Source organism: Miscanthus floridulus, chromosome 6 (assembly GCF_019320115.1).
Source record: "Miscanthus floridulus cultivar M001 chromosome 6, ASM1932011v1, whole genome shotgun sequence".
In the NCBI taxonomy this organism is placed as follows: Eukaryota; Viridiplantae; Streptophyta; class Magnoliopsida; order Poales; family Poaceae; genus Miscanthus; species Miscanthus floridulus.
This window is the reverse complement of record NC_089585.1, coordinates 47591882-47618903: the sequence shown is the minus strand read 5'-3', so window position 1 is coordinate 47618903 and position 27022 is coordinate 47591882. Positions and strand designations below refer to the sequence as shown.

Sequence of the window (27022 nt, the reverse complement as noted above, 5' to 3'; positions counted from 1 at the left end):
AGATAAGAATGGTGAGGAGAAGGTACTTCCTCTTCTGACACAAATACGTTGGGAGGTTGTACATGGTCAAGATGACTGGCCATGTGCTGTGGTCGGTCATCCTCTCATTGAAGGATTCATTCCATCGGTGCTCAAGCCGAACCGTACATTCCGTGGGTCATCACTGAATTCTGCTTTGTACTTAGCATCGAACGCTTGCCACTGGCTACAATCGGCCGGGTGTGCGATCGTATCATCATCCACCTTGCGCTCATCATCCCACCATGTCATCAGTGTGGCTTCCTTAGGGTTTAGGAACATACGCCTCAAGCGGTCGATCACTGGCAAGTACCACATAACCAGGGCAGGAATTCTTCTCTTATTTGCATCGTTGCCTAATGGAGTTTCCTCTAGGGGCTGAGATTCTTGCACCACCTTCTTCCCACCCGTCTTCCTCTTTCCTCTGGAGGCTTCCACCCCACTTTGAAGGTCATTGTTCTTGTATCGACTAGCCCCACACCTAGGACATGTATCTAAAGTCTTGAACGATGTGCCACGCTGAAAAAGGATACAGTGGTTGGGGCATGCATGGATTTTTTCAACCCCCAATGTGAGTGGACTTATAACCTTCTTCGCTTGGTATGTGTTGGCGGGAACTGTGTTTGGCCGTGGGAGCAACCGTGACATGAGGCACAATAGATCATCGAAACTGCAGTTCGACCAGCCGTACTTAGCCTTTAGGATGAGTAGCTCAAGCACAAAACATAGCAGTGTGAAGTATGTCGGACAGCCCTTCTCAGCATCATACACAGTCTTCTTCTATGCTTTTGTCACCCTCTTAAGATTTTCTAGACCTCTCTTGCTCTTTTCTAATATTTCTGGTCCAAAGGCCCCAAGCATTTCGTCCAAGTTGTCACCGTCATCTGCATCCCCCTCACGTGCTTCGCCATCATTGCTGGCACCACCAGCATCATCACCACCTTGTTCATTGCCAAAGCCACCACCTTGTTCATTGCCATAGTCACGATCCATTTGTTGCTCAAGATCGTCTGTGAATCGGGACAAGTATGCTTGGGTTTTAGCTTCATCAGCTAGATCATCATCGCTGTCATCAACAACCATAGTTTCATCATGATGAATCCACACTATGTAGTCCAAAACAAATCCTCTCCTAATCAGATGTTCTTTGATGGTACTCATATCTCGAAATGCAATAAGGTTCTTGCAATCTTTGCAGGGACAAATAATCATGTCACTATTCTCTTTCAACATCGCTGCATGCTTCTCTGCGGCTTTGATGAATTTGTCCACCTCATCACGGAAAAGAGCATTGTGTCTTAACGAACCATACATCCAAGAGTTCCTGTAGTCCATCTTATAGAAACAAAACAACCAAAGAAAGAATATTACTCAAGAATAATTGTATATACCTGAGACACACACCATGGTAGTAGAGGATAGTTAATTAATTGACTATTAATGCATAAATATTTTAAAATATAAATTAATTGGTTCAAATAAACAATTTCAAAGAAAACAATTAGCAACATTTAATATTTCATCCACTACCTTTCATGCAAACTCCATTCCAATTTCATGGTAGAGGATAATTAATTAATGGCCTATTTATCCATAACTAATTAAAAACACACATTATAGAAAGGAATCAAAATAAATATTAAATGATAATTAGTAGCCATGGTAGAGGATATTTTACACATTAGCAACAATTAAAATCTTACACATTCACCTACATGCAAACCCTAGTCACATAAAGAAAAAATTGAAAAAGAAAAAAAAACAAAATCCTAGATCTAGATCTAGATATAGAGTTTCATGACACATGCACCAAACTTCACTAATACTACACTAAAATCAACAAAGATGTACTAACAAATGGTGCAATCTTACTTCCCTACCTAATTTACCCTAGTATAGTGAAAATTAGGGCTCAATTTCACTCATAACTAGCTCAAGCTCCATGGAAAAGAGAGAAACCCAAAAATCAAATTACTCACTAACCAACGAATTAAACTTCAAATAAAGAGTTGGAGAAGCATTTCCTTACCTTTTAAAGCCTCTCCACCAAAGAATTTGAGATCAAAACCTCTCCTTGAGTAGAGCAATTTTTAGGAGGAGCCTAAGGCCTCCCAACCTTTTTTGTGTAGAAGAGTGTGTCCCAATGTGGAAGAAGGAGATGGCTGCTATTTATTCATGCGCCATCAGTAGGGGCGACTGGTGATTCAGCCGCCCCTACAGTCGAACAGCAGGGGCGGCTGCCACCCTACAGTCGAACAGCAGGGGCGGCTGGTGGCAGCCGCCCCTACAAATGGGCACTGCAGGGGCGGCTGGTGATTAAGCCGCCCCTACAGATCAGCCCCAACTGTAGGGGCGGCTCAGGTTACCAGCCGCTCCTACAGTGCCATCTGTAGGGGCGGCTGGGTTGCTAGGGCCCGAGGACGCCCACTGTAGGGGCGCCCCCAACCCCAGCCGCCCCTACAGTAAAAATGCCTCCGTTCCTAGTGTGAGAATCTGGCGTAGTGATTGGGCGGCGGCACGTCAGGCGGGGTGTCAAAACTGCAGTGCATCAGGCTCGAGCAACAGTGGTTCAAGTCGGGGAGGAGAGATAAACCACTGAAACTAAAAAGTATGGGCCTCCTCCGAGCCCCCCAGGAATAAGGACATGAGTGGAGAATTTGAGGGCTCCTGCTTTTGTGGCCTAAGTAAGGACCCTATTGGATACATAATCCCTTAAATTTAGTTTAGTAGCTTATTTGAGGGCCCTGATAGAGTTACTCTAGTCAGCTCAGTTAGAGACCCTTTTGTATAGTTATGATTAATAATGATTAGAGTCTATATAATTGATGGCAGGAATTTTGTGGTTTTTCATAGGAATTTATAGGATATGGTCGTTTACCTTTCTAGCACGTCTTCTTAACGTAACAATGTTATGATAAATTTTCATAACAATAGAATTTAGATTTGGGTTCTCAATTATTTTATCAGGTTTTGGTAGTTTTAAAAAATATAATAGATCTAATGTTTATTATTGTGGACGAGAATTAGAGTCTATCAAAGTGAATCTTTATGATTTTTTAAGAAAAAAATCATATTTATCTTAGATTTAGGGTGTCACTTATTTCCTCGTGGAGGTTTTACAAAATATGTCTAGCCAGTATCTAAACCAGTAGCAAAGAATCACCACAAAGTTACAGGACAACGAGAAAGTAGCTGGAGAGTGGCTAGCGAACTGATTTTAGTCGGTACTCCCTCCGACGCAAGTTATAAGTTATTTCAACTTTTTTTTTTAGAGTTGAATCATTTTAAGTTTGATCAAAATAGATAGAATTACAAATATTCATGATAACAAATAGGTGTACTATGAAAATATAATTAATGAAGAATCTAATGATATTTTGTTAGTATCATAAATGTTATTACTTCCTTTGTCCTGAAAAGCCTACAATCATAGCTTCCCGAGGCAAACTTAGCTGAGCTAAAAAATGTCCCGTTTATCCCTACTCTAGTACACGTCCTATCACCTGCAGCTAATTTTCATTTGCTCCAAACTAGTACTCTTGGGTGAGCACAGATAGTTGTGTGGACATAAATAAATAGGAGTACAAATGGTACCCACTGTGCAATTACTCTATGAAGCTATAGTTGCATTTTCTACCGGACATGGTATGGAGGCTAGAATTGTATGTTTATGCGGACTCAAAAAAATTAGAATGATTTATAATTTAGGATTGGGAAAGTAGAATTGAAGATATTTTTTTCGATACATGCCTACATCTCCCATACATCGCTTGCAAGTTGTCTCATCAACAGATCGGCGCGGTGACCCAGTCTATGGGGGCTCGATCACCAATTCACCACCACAAAGTCAGGACGAACGAGAAACACGAGCCTTGACGCTTTTGGCCGGTGCTGAATTGATGGGACTAGATATTTTCTTCTTTTTAGGGACTAGATATTTTCTTCTTTTTAGGGACTAGATATTTTCTTCTTTTTAAACACATACCCATCAAATCATATCTATATCCCGTCCTCATCTGGCTTGAGACTGAAGAAACGTAACTATTGACTGTCAGTCAGTCTGTTGATGGGACTAGATATTTTCTTCTTTTTAAACACATACACATGCACACTAATATATATCTCAATAAACATAGAAACGCACATTCTATTTCTATGAATGTCTTCGTGAGGCTACGCTCACGACACTTAATAAGATTGAAAAAAATTACCACAGAGATGTTTCATAATAGGCAGGACTTTAAGATTGAGAAGTCACCCGAGACATTTCATAATCGGCATGCAAATCAGAAAAGTATTTAGCCAAAAATACGAGTACATGTTTCTCAAGATTCGAACCTGAATAGGCATGCAACAACACTAGGGGCATGTTTGGAACAAAGGAATACAAAACGAAGGAAAGGGAAAAAAAAAAGCAGAAACGGGATATAGGTGTTATGGGAAAACAGGGGAATAGAAAAACGCAGGAAGATGTTAATAGAGATGTTTGGAGTGTAGGAATTCGAAATGGTAGAATCAAATAAATTATAGAAATAATAAAACAAGCTTTGTACATAATCAGTGCAAGTTGCAGAGCAGCAGAAATTAGACAGCGACGTGCCCAAGGTAGCCAAAGTTTAGCATTGTGGTTGTCTCGTACTTCGTGAAGGAAGAGAAAACCTGAGCTCAGATTGAAATTTTGTTTTCCTATGAAATGAGAAGCCTGCAACAGTGTTTCATATAAAAGGAACCAGAGAATCCTTTGATCCAAACGCTATGCTCAAAACACTTTCCTTCGTTTTTGTTTCCTCTACTTTTCCTATGAAAATACTTCATTCCAAACAGGGCCTAGGAGTCTAGCCAATTGATGAGATTATAAAAATAGACGAAATCTATATTCTTAATATATACGTCAAACAATTACTGTAGTCAAAGAAACATTTAATACTTACATCAGCTCAAAACATGAGAAGTTGTAGTGGCTACGGCCGGTTCGCTTCTGCTAGAAGTTGTAGTGGTTGTGGCTACAGCATCTCTAGCTGATACTCTAGCTGAAAACCATCATGATATACGCCCCTTTTCACCTTTCACCATCTTGAAAATCAATGTAGCGTGCCCTAGTCGCCATTCACGACTCATCGGATGTTGATGTAAACTCTAGTTAGCGCTAGTTTGACAGGATTTCGGATTTTTCGGAAAAAGTTTTTTATTCTTTTTATGAAGCACCTTGTACAATGAAGCTGAAGCTATTTCGAAAAACGGATCCAGCAGTAGTTTTGCTATAATTTGTACCAAATTTGTGTGAAGTTAGGAGAAGCTATATTTATGTGGCTCAAGATCCTTCAGGCTCATTGGTCATAACATTTTGAGCACCATTTGGTAGGGATATAAGGAAGGAGCCGCAAGGAGGCTCGAAACGTGCCAAACTTGTTCGCCCTGGGTTCCAAAAGTGCACTCAAGTGCATCTGGACTACTGGGCTATTGCGTTAATGTCTTGCACAAATTTAGCAGCCTGCTAGCCTCCTTGAGTCCACGTTCTGGATCCTGACGCTCGCGTTAGTGGGCTTGCTGCTTGTAGGCTTCAATTTTCTTGTCCCTCAATTTTCACGAAAGTCTGTTTTTTCTCTCTAAACTCTAAAACCGGGCAAAACATCTCCATCAATCTTTAAAACTGTTCATCTTACCTCCCTGGCCCGGTTATAAGCCGTTTTTGAAGGCGGTTTTGTATTTTTTTTTTATTTGTTTCGGCTGAATCTTTAAAAAATCATAGTAAATCACAGAAAAATCATAAAATGGAAATGCCAATTTTGTTGGACTCCACATGAGTAGATCTACACAATGAACATAATATGGTATGTTTTAGTACAAAGTTTTTACTATAGCTTTAGATATATGCTTTTCTGTAATTAAATAGAATAATTCATAGCTGCAGTTTCTATGGTTTAATTGTGGTGAAATTTTTATGGTGTGCTAATTATTATATGCTTAAACTGTAATAAAAACTTCATACTCATTGGATCATGTATAATTTAGTTATAGATTTTTATTTAGGTTTATGCTTGTTAAATATAAATAAATCTATAACTAAGTTATACATGATCTAATGAGTATGAAATTTTTACTACTGTTCAATCATACAATAATTAGCTGACCATAAAATTTTCATCACAATTGGACCAAAGAAACTACAGCCATAAATTATTCCAATTAATTACAGAAAAACATAGATCTAAAGTCACAGCAAAAACTTTGTACTAAAGCATACCATATTATATGTTCACTGTGTAGATCTACTCATGTGGATTCGAACAAAAATGAATTTTCTATTTTATGATTTTTTTGTGATTTACTATGATTTTTTAAAGATTTCGCCAAAATAAATAAAAAATAAAAGACAAAACCGCATTCAAACTGCTTATAACAGGGCTAGGGAGGTAAGATGAACGGTTTTAAAAGTTGAGGGAGGTGTTTTGTCCGATTTTAGAGTTCAAGGAGGAAAAACGGACTTTCGCAAAAAATAAGGGAGGTAACTTGGATTTTTTCCTTTCTTGTGTGACTTGACTCGCCTTCCAAGCCTGCTTCAGCTAACGCCTCCGCAGCGCATGCCTGGTCATGACAACTCAGATCTCTGCAGACACCTTGCACAAAACAAAACAAAATAAAAAACATAATAAATAGATAACTGAAGAAACTGAACTGCAAGAAAAGGCTGTTCACTACTTAGCACCGAATCCAGCAACCTACCCGGCCCGTTACCTCCTTGCGAAGCTAATTCGCCATGTGCACTCAAATTGTCTCGTCAACGCTGAAGCATTCACCTGTGCACGCATGCATATATCGAAAGCCACGGACCGGATCTAATTCAATCTGCTCCAGGAGCCATATATTCATGCACGTACGCGGTACGCACCGGAGAACTCTGGCTGTCTGGCGGCTAACGTTCAGTTTCGTCTTCCACGGTCTGGTTGAAGCAACTGGTCTTATCCTTTCCATCACGTCCCCAAGAAGCAGGGCAGTTCCGCGCTTTCTTTCTCTCTCTCTCTCTCACACACACACAGAGAGAGAACCCTCAACTTGCCGAGCAACGACCACCGCGCGGGCGGCACCGGCGCCACGACGACGTGCGCTCATTCTTCCATCGCCTCTTGTACGTCCCTGCATTTCTAGTTCGTTCACGGCCTGCGTGGTTAGTTGAGGGGACTAGACGACTATGGGCTCTGCGGCGGCGGCGGACGTGGTCATCCCGGCGTGCGCGGCGGTCGGCGTCGCCTTCTCGCTGTGGCAATGGTTCCTCGTCTCCAGGGTGAAGGTGTCAGCCTACGCGGCGCCCGGCAACGGCCACAACGGGGGGGCCGTCTTCCGGATGGAGGACGACGAGGAGGACGTCGGCATGGGCGGTGGCGGCGACCGCGACGAGGAGGAGAAGGAGGGCGCCGGCAACGGCACTGTCGCCGTGGCGCGCTGCGCGGAGATCCAGAGCGCCATTTCGGTTGGTGAGTTCAATCTCCCCCGCCCTTTTTTTAACTTTTTGCTACACTTGGTTGATCAACTCTTTTATTTCACCTGTGGTAACTAGTCACCGATCGATCACCATTTTTTATGATTCCATTGTTCCTTACTTCATGATGATTTCCCTTGCTTTATTTTCCGTCATACAGACATGTGATGCAGAACTAAAAATCTTGAAAACACTTCTAGCCTAGTCGCCTAGATTGTTGTTCAAGATACAATGAACACGCTCGAAGCATATTTTTTTCCAACTTGTCTAATGACATATCCATTTCACATCTGGGAAATGGTTTAGTTAAATTTGTTTAATAATCATGCATCTAAGAAGACACTTCATTTTTTTACACTAAAAAGGGGTCCCTATCCCCTGATTGCAATGATTTCACTACAAGCACGGTGTCGTCCAAAATTATTTTTTGCAGTGATTTTATCACCAAATATTGTATTTAATAAGTGCATGTCGTAGCCTCTATTGTTATCTAATTTTCTCTGTCCCAAGATAATTAACGTATCATTTCCATACTGTAAGTCAACCCTGATGTAGCCTAGGACATTGCAATGCAACCTGTATTCGAATTAAGGTGCCGTTTGGCACGGCTCCAGACAGCTCCGGCTCCCTCCTGCCATTTCACTGTTCATTCACTGTAGCAAGAGCCGGTTTTCTCTCTCCTTCTCTCTCCCTCTCACAGACAGTCACAACCAGCGGCTTCACCGGCGAAGCTCGAAATTTTGGCTCCGCTGGCTCCGTGAACAGTACCCGGCTACAGTGAGAGAAGGCAGTAGGAGAGAGGAAACCGGCTCTTTGCTATAGTGAATGAACAGTGAAAATGGTAGGCGGGAGCCGGAGCTGCCTGGAACCGTGCCAAACGGCACCTAATTTGCTTCTAACTTCTACTAGTACATTACGCGCGCCATTGTGCGCGTCGCAAGTTAGGCGGAAATGCATCCATCATATATGTTATATAGGGATGTTGGAACATTAGTTTTTTATGTAGGTTAGAGCACTTGCATGAGAAAATATTTGACAGTGTATTACAAGCAGGATGTGTATGTATTTTATATAATGGGACTACTTAAGTCTAGCGATGTTCTAACCTAATGGCACAGGTAGTACATTATACATTGTACAACGGTGGCAGTGGTCGTCCAGTTGGCAAGCAGACCTTGGGATCCCGCATCTCATCAAAGGATGGATGGACAGAAGCATCAACCTGAAAATATAATCAAATATCTTTGATGAGAGAGTACTGAGTTTCAAAGCTCTCGCACTTCTCCAAACATAGAAAGGCCACCGACTCATGTCCATAACAAAACGAACATGAGGAGATACTGGCATATAACTGGTTCAATCAAGGGAAAATATAAAGCTTAGTATCAATAGCGACACATGTGGCCTAATTTAGATTCGCTAATTGGTCAGTTATAATATCAAATTAGTTCTTACAGCGGTGCAGCGCACATTTGGTGAGTACTGAAGTAGCCTTGATACAGGCTCAACAGCCTCAGGTGGCATGCACTTACCAAAAAGCTAGACGGAAGAACAAACGCAGGTGAGCTGGTCAACTGAATACAGCTGAAATGAAAAATATTATAGAGATTAGAGATACCTAACATTGTGCCATGGAAGGGCTCCTATCTGAGGGAGCCTGAAGTCAGGATATTTTGGATTGATGAACCTGATCTCTTTTCTTGTTGGAGTACCCAAATTCTTGGATAAAAGAGAAAAGGAGAAACATTCATTGTACAAAGTATCAGCGGTGATTTGATGACATAATTCGTTAGCAGATGCAAACCTTTATTATTTGCACTAGATGACCAAGACCGCTTCCACAGGGAAACAAAGGCTGCAATTGGAGGGCTCCAGTGGACATCAACAAAACTGTCAACAGATTAAAAGTATCTCAATTAATAGTGAGCTGATCAAATCCTAATGTTCATGAAATTCAAAAATGCAATTTTGTAGTTTATATAGTAATCTTTGACTCCAAAAAAAGACAAAGATTTTACAATAGTAAAACAAAATTATTTCCCTCTCATAAAATGGTTGGCATAATAATCAGTTCAAAGCGTGGAAGAAAGGTGAAGCTAGGATTCAGATGCTATACCTAACCAATTAGAAGGTTAGCCAATACACAACCAATAGAGCAGATATCAATCGCAGCAGTAATACTCCGTAGCTCCAAATATTAGTTCAGACGCCCTATAATACCGCGAGCAAATGTACGATATGTTAGGCTCGCCATGGAATTGAAATGGATATTTCACTTTATTAAACCCATGAACATATTCAGTAGGAATAAACTAAAAGAGAGAAGTGTACCAATCTGCTAGCAGTCCCAAAATCGCAAATCTTAACCTGATGTGTATGAGAATTGACCAAGAAGGCTAATCAAGATGCAATAAGAAATTTGTTCAGCAGTTACCGTAAAACCGAACGAAAAAAATACCTAATAGATTTAAGCAGACACGTTTTTGGCAAGACGATATGAAACTACCACAGACCTTTTTTTAACATTAAGAGCAACTATAATCGTATATCGAATTTACAAAAAACCGTGAGCCATACCGTATATCAAAAAACCGTGAGCAACTATAATCGTATATGAAATTGAAGATAACCAAAGAAAAAAAAGGAAAAGCACAAAGGTGTCAGGAAGACCGCTTGCATGAGGACTGAGAGCATTGGGAGAGGCAGGTCCGGCAAGGAGAGGTAAGGAGAAAGGGGGAGAGGGAGAGGAAGCGAACCTGCGAGCCGACGAAACGACGATCAGCGGTTTTGCGCGGAGCACCTGCACCAATTCGTGCTGGGGGAGGGGGGACACCAACCTACATATATCAAATGCATGTAAGAGCTATGCTTGTATGTCCTTAGAAAAACATGGCAACCTAAGCTTTACGAACATTGCAATTTGAACATTCCAAGATTTAGGCCCGCTGACCTTAAAATTAGTTAAAATGCATTGAGGCATATGGTTTCTTCTTCTTTGTTCTCTGTGACATGGTCCTCTTGAACCAGGCTAAATAGCAATTGCAGAAGTAGCTAGTAATACCAATGTGAGAACTAAGAACTCATCTAGATTTAAGCATTAGGTAACTACACTTAGTAAAAATGTCTGGATAAAAAATGGTATGCACATCAGGAAACAAAGAAAATGGAGTCCATCAGTGTAGATAGAGATAAAATTGGCATGACATTAAAAATAGAGCATCATTCTTTCTGGAAACTCATTGGTTTCAGTTAAACAGGAATCTTCTGGAAGGAGGACATGGACATATGCACTAACCAATCAGTATCGTAAATCACACAAGGAAAAAATGGCAAAAAAGGTCACTGGCCTTCCTGCTCTTTCAATGAACGGACACAATCCATTACGAGGAGATGACAAATCAACGCACAATAATATATCAAGATTGTACATGTAACCATTTTTACTAACGTAGAGGTATTGTTTTGAACAAACTAGCAGATTTTAATTCAGGTAATAGCAAATAAAATATTAAAGGGAACTAAATCAGCAAAAGCTTTGGAATCTACTGTTCTCAACTGCCATAGAAACTATTGTGAGGATCTACCGCTTCAAAAAAAACGCGAGGGAGAGAGGATCTGGGGGAGGAGCCATGGGACGAAGGAGGAGAAGAAGATGGTGAGTCACCGTCAAATCCAGTCGCCGAGCTTCACCGCCGCCGCCGCCACACAGGCACCTAAGGTTTCATCGAGCAAAGGAGCACAAGCTCCCCAACGGGAGGAGGCATTGAGGCGGCCGCACGGAGGATGGGGGAGAGGGAGGGGGCCGCCGAGCCCCTCCCGCGGCAGCGCATCGCCCGCAGGGGCGCCGTCGCCTGGCACCTGCTGCTGCCTCGCGCCTGCCGTAGCATCGGGAGGGAAGGGGAGAGAGAGGAAGGGGAGGGAGAAACGGAGGTGAGAGGCAGGCGAGGGAGGGCGGAGGAGGATGAGGAAGAGGACGAGGAGGAGGACAGCCGCCGTCGTCGCCGCGCTTGGCTCGCGCCCGTTGCCCCTGCTCGTGTCGGGATGGAGAGGGAGAGACCGACTGGGAGAGAGAGGAGGGAAGAATCTGCAAGGAGAAGCTGGAGCCGAGTATATATTTGTTCCACCGGATTCGCATGACAAGCCGCAGAGCGACGAGGAGCCGTCAGAAGCAGATTCCAACAGAAGCGGCTACAAGCAATCTGAGCCACACGATGGAGGATTGGACGGCTGGAAACCATTCGGGTGACGTGGATGGCCTAAGTATCGGCTAAAATAACCTGCTTTGATATATTAGAATTTCAAACTTGCTCCTAACTTAAGAAATGGTACTCTGGCTGGTCAAAGGGTTCACACAGTATATTGGCACATGGCCGTGTTCGGTGTTCCTACTCAGCTAATCTTGTGCCTGTGCACGTTTCTTCACCGTTTCCTAGGCGAGATCTTTCTCTCTGTTTTCTTAACAAGCAAGTATGATGCCGTTTCTTCTATTTGACCTAAATCAATGCCCTGCATGATCTGCTAGTTTTGAGTTTGGTTGGAAAAATATATGTAAGTGGGTTGAGTCATTGACACGTGGGGCTCATTTGGCAGCCTCTTTCCCCTTCTTCCTCATTTCGCAAGGCCATAGCCTGCTCGCCTGCAGCTTTCGCGGCCGCGTCGCTGCCCGCCCGCTGGTCTGTCAGGCACTCTCCTGATGCATCCCGGCCAAGCCGCCGCTTGCCCTTGCTGCGGCTTCCCTGGCCCCGTCGCGGCCCACCCGCATGCGACTTCCCCAACTGCGCCACCGCCCTCCTGCGGCTTCCCTGGCTGCGCTGCTCGCTTGGGCGCTCCCGCCTACGTTGCTCGCCCGCGCTGCTCCTCCCTCCGATCCGCACGCACGTGCTCATCTAGGTTTAAGCGGTCCAGCTAATTTGGAGGAATCGGTTGAACCCGAATCTAGCAGAGATATTCTTTGGTGGGTTCAACCCACGTTAAATGAACTCCAAACCAAATGGTAGGAGAACTGGGTATAACCTACTCCAACCCTGGTGAACCCGTTATGCAAACACACGGTTACGTATAGCAGTGTTGATCGTTAAAAAGAAAAAAATCTCAGTAGGTGAATTTTTAATGGTACACTAACACTAATACATTAGAACATCTCCACTCGCTCCCCTTTGCCTTTTTTTTCTTCAATTTAGAGCATCTCCACTCTCTCCCCTTACTTTTTTTCCTTAAATTCTCTTATAAGAGATTGAGATAATTGAATTCAAGGTTATATTGAGGGCCTGTCTACTGTGCACCCGTGTGTTTTGGGAACATCCAGCACATGGGTGTTTTTTAGCTTCAAAATACACTAATTGTAATAGAGGAAAAACCATGTGTTTTTTAAAAAGCTAGCGCATGAATTTTGGATTCAACGCCTAATTCTGTTCTGGTTGTTTCTGTGCGCAGCAATGTTAACGGGTCCGTGAATCAAACCCATCAAACCTTACTAGGCCCGCCGAAGCCTAACGAGCGGACAAACCGATAACCGCTAATTGAAGTTTTGCTCATTTCGGCAACTATTGGCTTAGTAAACACACGTACAAGCTTATTGACAAAATAACAACTCTGCCCCAAATCAAAATTAGCTTAGAGCACCTAATTACTATTTCATATGCTGCTAGATTTTGCACAATCTTATATGCAAATTAAGTGTAATGCATTATATTGATGAAATTAACATAACAAAAATATTTCCTCACCCATAGTGAGATGTTCTCGGTGAAAAAAATATACAATGAATATCATCTTAAAATATTACAAAACAGAAATATAAAAATTGCACGTTTCAAATAGTGCAAATAATACATATTGTTATTGCAATTATACTTTATATGTATATAAATACATAATCCACCTTAATAAATCACTAAATAACTTGGACGACATCTACACCACTAATCCAACCTGCTTATCAAAGCAGGCCATGACACTCCTCATATGATATCACAAAAAACATTCACAAATAACTACAGTTCACTCAACAGTCTAACTGCCTGAGAATATATCTACAAGAGAACTAATGTTAGCTATCCTTGAACAGAAACAAGAACCTTGTAATCCAACGAGTGAGCACTCTACATTCTTCACAAATGCCCCACAAGACAAAGACAAGTGGAACAAGGAAGACTAACCTGCAACAGAATCAACACTTCCATTGGGTCATTGTCTTCACAAAGAGTCCTCGAAATGAAACCATAATTGTGAGGGTATACAACTAATGAGTACATGACTCAATCAACCTACCAAATTGTAGCACATGTCAGAAAGAAAGAAAAACAAACTAAACTATTACATTTCATCGTTGCAGGACTCAATCATCCTGTACTAGCAAATTTCTAAAATGTGTCAGGATAAATGTCTAAAAATCTAGCAGATCTATGACAAGCACTGAAGATAAAATGTCTAAAATCTCTAACGGCCTCCTACCAAGAATTAGTTAAATTATTATTAAGGGATGTAGCCTGAAATCTCTGAAACATGGTAGTAAACTGTATGTAAAGCGCAGGTTAGCTTTGCATGAGGCTACAGAGCTTAAAAGACACATCAACAACAATACTGAAGGACACTTCTGCCTCTGCTATCAACTTTCAAGGGCTAGATACTGAGCATTGACGTGCAAGTGCAGCTTCAGTAATGATTTGCCTCTAGCTATTAGAAAAATACTAGCATTATTACTAATTTAACTATGGTGTTGGCCACACAAATTGGAATAAACAAAGGAAAAGTCGTGGCCCAGTAAGACATTACACAATTCTAGAAAATGTGAAAAACCACTCAAGTAAACTACACCATGTACAACCCACTACACACCACCCAAGTAAACAAAGTTGGAAGGATTCTTATGGAAGAATGATTTCCTTACTAATAGTCAACCCTTGAAAGTAGACATATTACATGTCCTTAGCACTAAATTTGCATAACTCAATACTTGCAATTTACAGCATTGCTAATTGCAATTATTAAGTAACCAGCTCAAAAAACTTATGCCTGACTGTTGAAGCAATCTCATATTCACAATTAAGTTCATACTAGTTTACAGCTCACCCAATTTAAGGTCGTGGCCGCTGCTGCCATGGTTCGCGGCGCGCTGGAAGTGGAGTCCCGCCGTCCAAGAGATCGGCCGTCGAGGCGCGTGCTGATAAACATGAAATTGAAGCAAATTTTGTTGAGCATCAGTGCATCACAGCAACAACCTGATATAGTAACACACCTACTACTAACGTCCACAGAAAGACACGACAACCAAAAAAACAAGACACTAGAAATATATAAGGACATAGAACCTTTTTTAGCACACCTAATAAGTGATAATTATTGATAGCCTGACATGATTATGAACTCCATAGAAATAGGCAACTATCAAACATCTTGTGTTAATTAATCTGGATGCATGTGACGTAAACGAAACTTATGAATGGCAAAAAAAAAAATGCAAAAAACCGCTAGCCTTCAGTGGCATGTGTAGCACTTTGGCCTCAGCTGGACATTTAGATGGAGTCATTAAGAATTTTATAACCATTGGTGGTTGTCATGGAATCCATCTGACCATCCATTCCCTGCCAGGCAAAATGAGCGAGAAGAAATGGGGAAAGGAAGAGACCGCTTGGCTCCCCGGAGCGAGACCCGAGATACAAACAGTCCACAAGGTGGTGGGGCCAGCCCATCAGCTTCACATCGAAACCAAGGAGCGGATGCGGCTGAGGGAGTGCACAGATTGAGCGAGAGACAGATCGGACGGCCGTGTTGCAAACAAAGAAAACACACGCGTGTGATATACCAATTCCGAAGGAGTGGAATTAGAAGCTCACAGCCAATAAGCAACTAGGCAGCCACCTCATTAACAATAGTTTGCATCATAGGCCTTTAAATTTTGGATTCAATAACTAGAAAACACAAGAAACAAGTCCCAACTCTTGTTCTACATCCAACATCCTTCATCTAACACAGATTACAAGAGACAATTACAGTAGACAATTTTTTCTATGGAAGGACAATAGATAAAATTTTCTCCCTAGACTAGCACAAGTGCAAGCAAATATGTGGACGAGCAGCACAATAACAAATACAATAGACAATTTTTTTCTATGGAAGGACAATAGACAATATTTTCTCCCCAGACCAGCACAATTACAAGCAAAGATGGGGAGCAACAACACAAAACAGCCAACGCAGGTCTCCATTCTCAGCAAAAGAAAGCGTCAGCGAAGCTCCTATCTCTGAAACCGCCAACGCAGGGAGGTCCTAACCCCCACGACAAGCAGACAAGATAAGATCCAGCCAACGTTGAATTCTGCAGCGCCTGATAAGGTTTCAACCTAAGACTGAGAACACAAACGGGGTCACACTAATCACATTTGCAGAATCAGCATCACCACAAACCCTTACACAGAATGCTAACAAGGCTACAACTATCCTGAGAGCACCTGACTCCACTATCTGTGCTAACATGAGAGCACCTGAATCCACTATCCTGAAGGCTAGTAGGACAAGATCATAAGAGACGACTGTACAACGCTATCTGACATGCGAACTGACTAAAGGTATGCACCTGAAACTAAAGGCTTCGACTCACTAGACTAACAATACAGGTTAACACCATAATACAGATGTCTAACAATAAACAAGGCACAATGAATATGACCATGAAAAATTATAGAACGTATATATGAAAATTACACATTTAAAATAGTGCAATTATACTGTATAATATGTATATATATATATATATATATATAAATATAGAATGCAGCTCATTAATGTTCCTTGAATCATAATACAGATTTACAAACAACACCAACAAGAACGGACAAGCATACCAGTTGAGAATATACACAAAAGTAAGACCCTTAATATAAAATTAGGTAGCAGAAAGCTCAGTAGTGCAACTTACAAAATGTTCTCCTGCAGTCCTATCTCTTGAAACATTCATAGCACTTTCAAATGATTTCTCCCGAACTCCTATGACGCAACATAGAATAGTGTAAGATAATCTTGTATGTGCTAGACTCAGTGTACAGGTCTCAAAAGAAAAATAATTGTTCATTAGTCAACTAAAAACATCACAATATGACCAGAAAGTTAGTTTTGCTCTGCCTAGGTTATGACAACCCTATAATGTCTCTTTAAGTCATTTAATTTCTAATGTCATATTTATTTATGGAAAAGGAATGATCATATACCTATAGGTAGATATGTAGAGGAGACCAGTTCATCGTATACCTAAAAAAATTGCATATACTCTAAACTACAATTGTGGTTCTCCATATTTGCAATTTACATTATTCTTGTTTGCAATTCTTTAGATGACCTATATACATAGTTTACTGCAAATAATCTACAGTAACACAGAGCAACAACATACTGACATAAAATAAATTGCTTCTCTCTGATATATGTACAGGACAAACCTTACTTAGACCTGCAGCTTATTAAACTAGAGCAGTAGTAACATCACAGAAGGCTAAATACGCATTTCAACTAACACCTAAACTACAAGCAGCAACAAACAAGACCGATCTCTTAGCTCTGACAGGCAAGGAAATAATCTTGCCCTACTAATAATAAGACTGTAATATATTAAGTTCAAAAACAATAAGACTGTAATATAAGAGGGTAAATTGAACCCACACAACAAAAGATATACAAAATCAATTATAGCTCTAAATAAAAAATATATGAAATCATTATAAACATATTTAGACTGAAATTTTTAACAAACGAGTGGAAGCAGCAACACAAACATAGGAACAAGCTGAAGTCGATTGGGCTGGGAATCCACGTGATGACAAGAAAGAATCAAATTCTTTGGTGGCTTCCCTAGGAGGGACCGAGTCCCATGCCATGTAGCAATGCTCAAAAAAGAAGTATACAATCCTAAAACTACATAGTACAGGTGCAATTCTAATTTGGATATCATTTGTTCTCTACATTCAGTTAGCACAAACTGGTGAAATACACGGACTAAAAACAACAAAACAAATTGATAGGTCTCCATTCAGTTAGCGCAACTGAGCAGGTTCAAACTAGAAACCCACAACAAATTCAACCAATCGCAAATACAAGGAAGAAATGTGCACATGAATTTTGTGTCCGCTGGATCAAGAATCAACGGCGCTACTGAACCCCATTTAGGAGTTCAGGACACAATTTCTTATCAGCTAGAGAATGACACAATTTATTCCATTAGAACAATTATCTGAAAAGTCTAAAAATACAATGGCACATTCAGTCCAAGTTTGCAGCAACAACTAAGTAACTGATTCTCAAATTCACATGGAACAGACGACACAATTGAAAAAAACAGATCAGCATGAACCTAAAATAAAACATGGAGAGGGAGCAGATCAGAACTGCCATCCTGAACCAAATACAAATTGTCAGAAAACAGGTACTAAAAAATTGAGCATTTCATTTGCTTTAACTTTGCACAATATGTTGAATTCCCTCTGAATCTCAACTTGACAAGGTTAGCAAAAATTCTCTAAAGTACAGAAGTTATAGGTGTTGTAAAATGTCTAGAAGCATCTGATGCAGTAGGCACAGATGGCTGCCCTGATGACCGTGCTCCAGCAGGAACAACTGAAAGGCTCAATTACTAACCATTCAAACATTGATATGAAACTAACCTAATGCTACAAATCCATCAATGGGCGAAGCATCCATGAAACTCAAACTAAAAAAGAGACTAATAGAACCGTTAACCTACATATAAAACACCGAATAATGACTGCATCCAACATGCAGTCAAATCACAATTTCACACTAGCTACATCAATAGATTTCTAGAATTAGATATTTAGAGAACAAGCGACTACTATCACAAAGCAGACTTAATGTTACAAGGAAACTACGATCAGCAGAGACACATATGAACTTAATGTAGGTTAAAATGCAAGCTAGACCAAATTAGAAAAATGCAAGCTCATGCTCAATGCAAATTAGAGCAAATTTCACATTATAATACAAACTAGGACCGGAGATGTTTATTTGACTGCATAATAACTCCTATCTGCTACTAGTAACAGAAGGCAATTTCCTTTCAAAAAAAACATGCAGAGGCTCAAGACTTGGCCTGCAAAAAGGACACTCACCATTCAGAACAAGAGAAAGGCTCCGATCCATCCTGAATTCCTAATAGCATACAACAATTCTAAATGTGCATTGCAGTACCGATAAATAAAACTAAACATGAATATTTAGTTTAGCAACATATTTAGTTCAGTGATACAGGAACATATGAACATTCTGATGACAATGAAGGCTCTCCACTAGCTTTCAACAAGAATAAACAATACTACTTTTCCTTAGGACAGTACACACACATGCTCAGTAATACATGAACAAGTCAAGTTAGATTCACCCAATATGCATTTAGAACAGTAGAAGTAAGAAACAAACAAACTACACCATAGTGCATGCAGGTCCTTGCTCCTAGAAAATTTGCAGCCAAATATGCCAAAAAAACACCTTCACCAAACCAACAACTCAGCATTTCCCCATGCCTCCCAGGTCCCAAATTTGTCGAAAGACCACCCCACCCGACAAAACCAGCATTCAGCTTAGATGGAATGTTGTTTGGTTCAGCATGCAGGTATCAGTGAACCCCATCCACCTCCAGCAGCCGCCACTGTGGCAACCAAATCCACACCCAGAACCCTAGCCGCAACCAAGGCAAATACAACACAAAATGCGAATCCCTCCATGAACTAGGACAAATCCCCCAAATCATGAACGCCGACGACCATCTACCGCGCCACCCATCCCCGAGCAGCCTCCCCTGCCCCCAATCCGGGCGACGCACACGAGCCAGCAATCGTCATGCTGACGAGAACCGCGGACAACCTCCACAACCTCCATCCTTCGCCCCACCGAAAAGCCTGCTCGTGAATCCATTGAAATTCCCACCCAAATCCCCTACCTTATCCCACCTAGATCCCATAAAAATTCCCCACCCAAGTCTCTAGATCCATGAAGAAACGGGATCGAGTACAGAAGTGCAAAGAAGCAACAAGGGGGGAAAACAGCGACCAGAGCACGACCGGGAACCTATAAAATACCTTCGCCATGATTCCGCGACGGGGAAGCGCGAGTTCGCCGGAGCAATCGCCGCAGCGATGACGAAATCGCCTTGGGAGAGCGTAGGGGAGAGCGTCGAGGCTGGGGAAGAAGAGGAAGAGCAAATGAAACGCTTAGAAATGGGGAATGGACAGGCGTTCCCAATTTAAGATAGTACCGACAAAGGGCCCCTCCAAATCAGAGAAAGAAATGGCACGGTGGCAACGAGACACATGATGTCCATCCAACGAACATAAAATTTGTGTGCCAGCAAACAAAGAAACAAACGTGTGTCTTATAGCATTCCTCTATATTGAAGGACTTCTACAGTAGATTGAGAAATTCTAGGTTATAATATAGGTGTACTTTTACAAACGTTTTCGCTCAGAAGTAGCAAAAATAAATTTCCGCTCTTATTGGAAATTAACTGTTTGATTTGAAATTTCTGCGCATTCCAGCGTATGAAATGTGCGTGCCATTGGGCAGTTCATGTCTGAAAATTCTTTTTTTTTTCTCCTATAATAAATCATTTTGTGTGCAGGCGCCAACTCATTCCTTTTCACACAAATACAAGTACCTCGCCGCGTTCACGGCGATCTTCGCCGTGATGATCTTCCTCTTCCTGGGCTCCGTTCACCGGTTCAGCACTGAGAGCCGGCCGTGCCAGTACACCAGCGGTCGCACCTGCAAGCCAGCGCTGGCAAACGCGGTGTTCAGCTCCGTTGCCTTCCACCTCGGCGCCGCCACCTCTGTGGTGTCCGGGTACCTCGGCATGCGGATCGCCACGTACGCGAACGCCAGGACCACCCTGGAAGCTCGGCGTGGCGTCGGCTCGGCCTTCGCCACGGCGTTCTGGTCTGGCGCCGTCATGGGCTTCCTCCTGGCCTCCCTCGGCCTGCTCGTGCTCTACGTCACCGTCAAGGTGTTCGGGCTCTACTACGGCGACGACTGGGAGAGCCTGTATGAGTCGATCACGGGCTACGGCCTCGGCGGCTCGTCGATGGCGCTGTTCGATCGGGCGCGTCGGCGGCGGCATCTACACCAAGGCGGCCGACGTGGGCGCGGACCTCGTCGGGAAGGTGGAGCGCAACATCCCCGAGGACGACCCGAGGAACCCCGCGGTGATCGCGGACAACGTGGGCGACAACGTCGGCGACATCGCCGGGATGGGGTCCGACCTGTTCGGCTCCTACGCCGAGTCCACCTGCGCCGCGCTGTTCGTCGCGTCCATCTCCTCGTTCGGCGCCGACCACGACTTCGAGGCGGTGACCTACCCGCTGCTCATCAGCTCCGCGGGGCTCCTCGTCTGCCTGGTCACCACGCTCTTCGCCACGACCTGTTCAAGGTCAAGACCGTCCGTGGCGTCGCGCCGGCGCTGAAGCTGCAGCTCATCATCTCCACCGTGCTGATGACCGTCGCCGCCCTCGTCGTGTCCTTCGCGGCGCTCCCCGCCAACTTCACCATGTTCGATTTCGGACAAGTGAAGCAAGTGAAGAACTGGTAAGAAAGTGACAGTCCTCGATCGCTAATGGAAACCACCTTACCTGAGAAATGCACGCCATACCGAATTAAGCTATTCGCAATTGGCAATGGCAGGCACCTGTTCTTCTGCGTGGCCATTGGGCTTTGGGCCGGTCTCGCCATCGGCTTCACTACCGAGTACTTCACCAGCAACGCCTACAGGTAATTTTTGGTTGAAACCATGGATTAGCTGCAGAGCAAGTAACCTCCACCAGCTGCCTAGTTAACAGTGGTCTGAAATGCAATGCGCAGCCCGGTCCGGGACGTGGCCGACTCATGCAGGACGGGCGCGGCGACCAACGTCATCTTCGGGCTCGCCCTCGGGTACAAGTCCGTCATCGTGCCCGTCTTCGCCATCGCCGTGTCCATCTACGTCGGCTTCACGCTGTGGCCTACATCTACGGCATCGCGGTCGCCGCGCTCGGGATGCTGAGCATGCACGGTCGCCACGGGGCTGGCCATCGACGCATACGGCCCCATCAGCGACAACGCCGGCGGGATCGCTGAGATGGCCGGCATGAGCCGCAGGATCCGGCAGAGAACCGACGCGCTCGACGCCGCCGGCAACACCAGGGCCGCCATTGGCAAGGTACGTTACGTACATATTCAATCATTATCATTTGAACTCACGCGTCAACATTGCATGATTACATTAAACTTTCTTGCAGGGCTTCTCCATCGGATCGGCCGCGCTGGTGTCGCTGGCGCTGTTCGGCGCGTTCGTGAGCCGCGCGGGGATCGCGGACGTGAACGTGCTCAACCCGAAGGTGTTCGTCGGCCTTCTCGTGGGGGCGATGCTCCCGTACTGGTTCTCGGCGATGACGATGAAGAGCATGGGCAGCGCAGCGCTGAAGATGGTGGAGGAGGTCCGCCGGCAGTTCGTCACCATCCCTGGGCTGATGGAGGGCCGCGCCGCGCCGGATTACGCCCGCTGCGTCAGGATCTCCACGGACGCGTCGCTCAAGGAGATGATGCCGCCCGGAGCGCTGGTGCTGCTCGCGCCGCTGGTCGCCGGCACCTTCTTCGGAGTTAGCACGCTCGCTGGACTGCTCGCCGGCGCACTGGTTTCCGGTGTCCAGGTATATATGGCAACGAATTGGCGTGCCGTGGTGCTTCTGCGTGACGTTTATTTGATCCACGTTGCCTTGTGCAGATTGCCATATCTGCTTCCAACAGTGGTGGAGCATGGGACAATGCCAAGAAATATATAGAGGTGCACACTGGCTTCACTCCCTTGGACTTTTAACATTTATTAGTTTAAAAAATTATTTCTCAATCAGGAGTATTTTTTCAGAAGTACAGTTCGAATGCTCAAACACATACACCATAACCACACCTATTTCTCGCCTAAATGCGTCTAGACAAGTGCTTTTAAACCTATATACAGTAGGTTAGCGTATAGTAGTTTAGAGCCAAAACAATGAGTTAAACTACGCAACTTAAATGGTCAGCGTCGGTGGCAACCCAAGGGACGGGTGGATTGCTGAGTAAGGTGACAACATGTTACCGCCTCTGTCCTAAAAAACGTAAAATTTTGACATTCTAATTTTGTTCTAAATCGAACTATCTTAAATTTGATTAAGTTTACAAAAAATAATGGTATTTGTATATATATTAGCAAATAAGTATTACTATATTTATCATGGAAAATATATATTTCCCGTGTATATATTTGATGTCATAAATGTGACAATCCTTAAATAAACATATGGCCAAATCTAAGATAGTTTGACATATGATAACTAAAATGTTATGTTTTCTTTTGGAGCGGAGATAGTATTTTATATTGATTGTTGATAATATCTAATAAATTTATTTGAGAGCACAATGGAAGACCAAATTCATATTTCATTTTACCGGTATGTTTAAATTTTTCTTAACAAATATAGCATGTAACTAGTAAAAAAATATAGAAGTCTTTGCTAGTGTAAACCGTATAGTCGACCATCTAGACTTTCTAAACACTACTCAAGGTGACCAACCATTTAGCAATAGCGACGGCAAAGTCGGCCCACACAGTGGTGGAACCAGGACTTTTGCGCAATTTAAATGGTCAGCGTCGGTGGCAACCCAAGTGACGGGTGGATTGCTGGGTAAGGTGACAACATGTTACCGCCTTTGTCCTAAAAAACGTAAAATTTTGACATTCTAATTTTGTTCTAAATCGAACTATCTTAAATTTGATTAAGTTTACAAAAAATAATGGTATTTGTATATATATTAGCAAATAAGTATTACTATATTTATCGTGGAGGATATATATTTCCCGTGTATATATTTGATGTCATAAATGTGACAATCTTTATCAAAACACATGGCCAAATCTAAGATAGTTTGGCATATGATAACTAAAATGTTATGTTTTCTTTTGGAGCGGAGATAGTATTTTATATTGATTGTCGATAATATCTAATAAATTTATTTGAGAGCACAATGGAAGACCAAATTCGTATTTCATTTTACCTTTGAAGGGTATGTTTAAATTTTTCTTAACAAATATAGCATGTAACTAGTAAAAAAAATATAGAAGTCTTTGCTAGTGTAAACCGTATAGTCGACCATCTAGACTTTCTAAACACTACTCAAGGTGACCAACCATTTAGCAATAGCGACGGCAAAGTCGGCCCACACAGTGGTGGAACCAGGACTTTTGCGCAATTTAAATGGTCAGCGTCGGTGGCAACCCAAGTCACGGGTGGATTGCTGGGTAAGGTGACAACATGTTACCGCCTCTGTCCTAAAAAACGTAAAATGTTGACATTCTAATTTTGTTCTAAATCGAACTATCTTAAATTTGATTAAGTTTACAAAAAATAATGGTATTTGTATATATAATAGCAAATAAGTATTACTATATTTATCGTGGAGGATATATATTTCCTGTGTATATATTTGATGTCATAAATGTGACAATCTTTATCTAAACACATGGCCAAATCTAAGAAAGTTTGACATATGATAACTAAAATGTTATGTTTTCTTTTGGAGCGGAGATAGTATTTTATATTGATTGTTGATAATATCTAATAAATTTATTTGAGAGCACAATGGAAGACCAAATTCATATTTCATTTTACCTTTGAAGGGTATGTTTAAATTTTTCTTAACAAATATAGCATGTAACTAGTAAAAAAATATAGAAGTCTTTGCTAGTGTAAACCGCATAGTCGACCATCTAGACTTTCTAAACACTACTCATGCGACCAACCATTTAGCAATAGTGACGGCAAAGTCGGCCCACACAGTGGTGGAACCAGGACTTTTGCGCAATTTAAATGGTCAGCGTCGGTGGCAACCAAAGTGACGGGTGGATTGCTGGGTAAGGTGACAACATGTTACCGCCTCTGTCCTAAAAAACGTAAAATGTTGACATTCTAATTTTGTTCTAAATCGAACTATCTTAAATTTGATTAAGTTTACAAAAAATAATGGTATTTGTATATATATTAGCAAATAAGTATTACTATATTTATCGTGGAGGATATATATTTCCCGTGTATATATTTGATGTCATAAATGTGACAATCTTTATCTAAACACATGGCCAAATCTAAGAAAGTTTGACATATGATAACTAAAATGTTATGTTTTCTTTTGGAGCGGAGATGGTATTTTATATTGATTGTTGATAATATCTAATAAATTTATTTGAGAGCACAATGGAAGACCAAATTCATATTTCATTTTACCTTTGAAGGGTATGTTTAAATTTTTCTTAACAAATATAGCATGTAACTAGTAAAAAAATATAGAAGTCTTTGCTAGTGTAAACCGCATAGTCGACCATCTAGACTTTCTAAACACTACTCATGGCGACCCACCATTTAGCAATACTGACGGCAAAGTCGGCCCACACAGTGGTGGAACTAGGACTTTTGCGCAATTTAAATGGTCAGCGTCGGTGGCAACCCAAGTCACGGGTGGATTGCTGGGTAAGGTGACAACATGTTACCGCCTTTGTCCTAAAAAACGTAAAATTTTGACATTCTAATTTTGTTCTAAATCGAACTATCTTAAATTTGATTAAGTTTACAAAAAATAACGGTATTTGTATATATATTAGCAAATAAGTATTACTATATTTATCGTGGAGGATATATATTTCCCGTGTATATATTTGATGTCATAAATGTGACAATCTTTATCAAAACACATGGCCAAATCTAAGATAGTTTGGCATATGATAACTAAAATGTTATGTTTTCTTTTGGAGCGGAGATAGTATTTTATATTGATTGTTGATAATATCTAATAAATTTATTTGAGAGCACAATGGAAGACCAAATTCATATTTCATTTTACCTTTGAAGGGTATGTTTAAATTTTTGTTAACAAATATAGCATGTAACTAGTAAAAAAAATATAGAAGTCTTTGCTAGTGTAAACCGTATAGTCGACCATCTAGACTTTCTAAACACTACTCAAGGTGACCAACCATTTAGCAATAGCGACGGCAAAGTCGGACACATAGTGGTGGAAGCAGGACTTTTGATTATGGGAGGCCGGGCAATACGATATAACATCTCATAAATGTGATAAATATATACATCAAGCGTATGTCTCAATAGCTTTTCCAATGCTTCTACATATGTAGCTTTTCCAATGCTTCTACATATGTATTTAGTATTCATAACAAAAAATACAATATTGCCATAAAAATGGGTGAAATAATAACTTTTTTGCTCTACGGTTGAAATATTTATATGTATTAAAAATGTTCACTGTTTTTTTTGGGGGGGGGGGGGGGGGGGGGGGGGGGACACGGCACCTGCTAGCCCTCCCTGGTTCCGCCACTGGGCCCACACACCCTAAAAGAGTAACTATAGGTGCTAAGGTATTCAAAACTCAAATGGTATGAGTTGAGATGATATGGATATTTTTCTTTGGTATCTAAGTTCAAATCCAGTTGGAGAAATTGAGATCTATATGTATTGAGTCCGGATAATTAGTACCCAACACTACTCGACACTATATCTGTATTTGAACACTCAAATCAGATATATATGATGTCGATATCTATTCATATCTTATCTGGTACAAGTAATATTTATCCGTATCCAAATTTGAGTCCGAGAAATATTATAGCTATCTGTATTCGTATCAGTAGAATCCGTTCATATCTGACGTTTAAAACCTACCAATAGGTCATGTTCCAAAAAAAAACACTGACCCTACCTCTAGCAATACACACCCTTTGTTAATTTATGTTGTTGTACATTGTTTCAAGAGATACATCCGAGGTTATTTTTTTCTCCGACTTGTTCACACAGGCAGGTGCGTCCGACCACGCTAAGTATCTGGGTCCCAAGGGGTCGGACGCTCACAAGGCTGCCGTGATCGGCGACACCATCGGTGACCCTCTAAAGGACACCTCCGGACCGTCCCTCAACATCCTGATCAAGCTCATGGCCGTGGAGTCTAGTATTTGCGCCATTCTTCGCTGCCCATGGAGGCCTCATATTCAAGTAGACAGGGCGGAGGCTCGTTGTACGCCCAGATGAGCATGGATCAAGCTACAGACTCAGGCTTTGCATTAAAGACCCTGTAATGTGCTGCCTTTGCATCGGGGCAGTCCTCAGCATACCCGCGCGCGGCGGCGCGGCACACCGGTGGCAACGGCAACAACACTGGGCAACCTAGACCCGCTGCGACAGGAATAACGGGCCTACCACCATCTACGACCAAATCCGCAAGCATGAGTGGTGGTTAGGGACTTAGCGGCGTACTGTCGAGAGCGGCAGCGGCAAGTGGCTAACCGCGGCAGCGGTGTGCCTGTTCCGACAAACCTACGCGCTCTCGAAAGGGTAGAGGTGGCGGTGGAGCATCAGTAGTTCACCTAGGTGCACGCTCCAACGACGATTGAAACAAGGGAGGGCTGGGGCAGGCTGTCCACGTGCGCCCCCGCACCGCACGGCGGCGCCCCGA

At 42.3% G+C, this 27022-nt stretch overlaps 1 long non-coding RNA gene and 2 pseudogenes across 2 annotated transcripts; 1 reads left to right on the top strand and 2 right to left on the bottom strand.

Annotated features, from left to right (window-relative positions):
• The first annotated feature begins 7159 nt into the window (after window positions 1-7159).
• Window positions 7160-26566, top strand: LOC136458225 (pyrophosphate-energized vacuolar membrane proton pump-like; annotated as a pseudogene).
• On the bottom strand, window positions 8622-12381 carry LOC136457273 (shaggy-related protein kinase gamma-like; annotated as a pseudogene).
• Window positions 13313-19702, bottom strand: LOC136458224 (uncharacterized). 2 transcript variants are annotated; one of them, XR_010759928.1, is made up of 4 exons: window positions 19579-19702; window positions 16413-16480; window positions 14567-14657; window positions 13313-13761 (listed from the first exon to the last, which is right to left on the bottom strand). It is a non-coding gene; the product is annotated as an uncharacterized lncRNA (long non-coding RNA). The 2 variants fall into 2 exon arrangements; XR_010759929.1 differs by having other exon boundaries at window positions 13313-13653.
• Window positions 26567-27022: the final 456 nt, after the last annotated feature.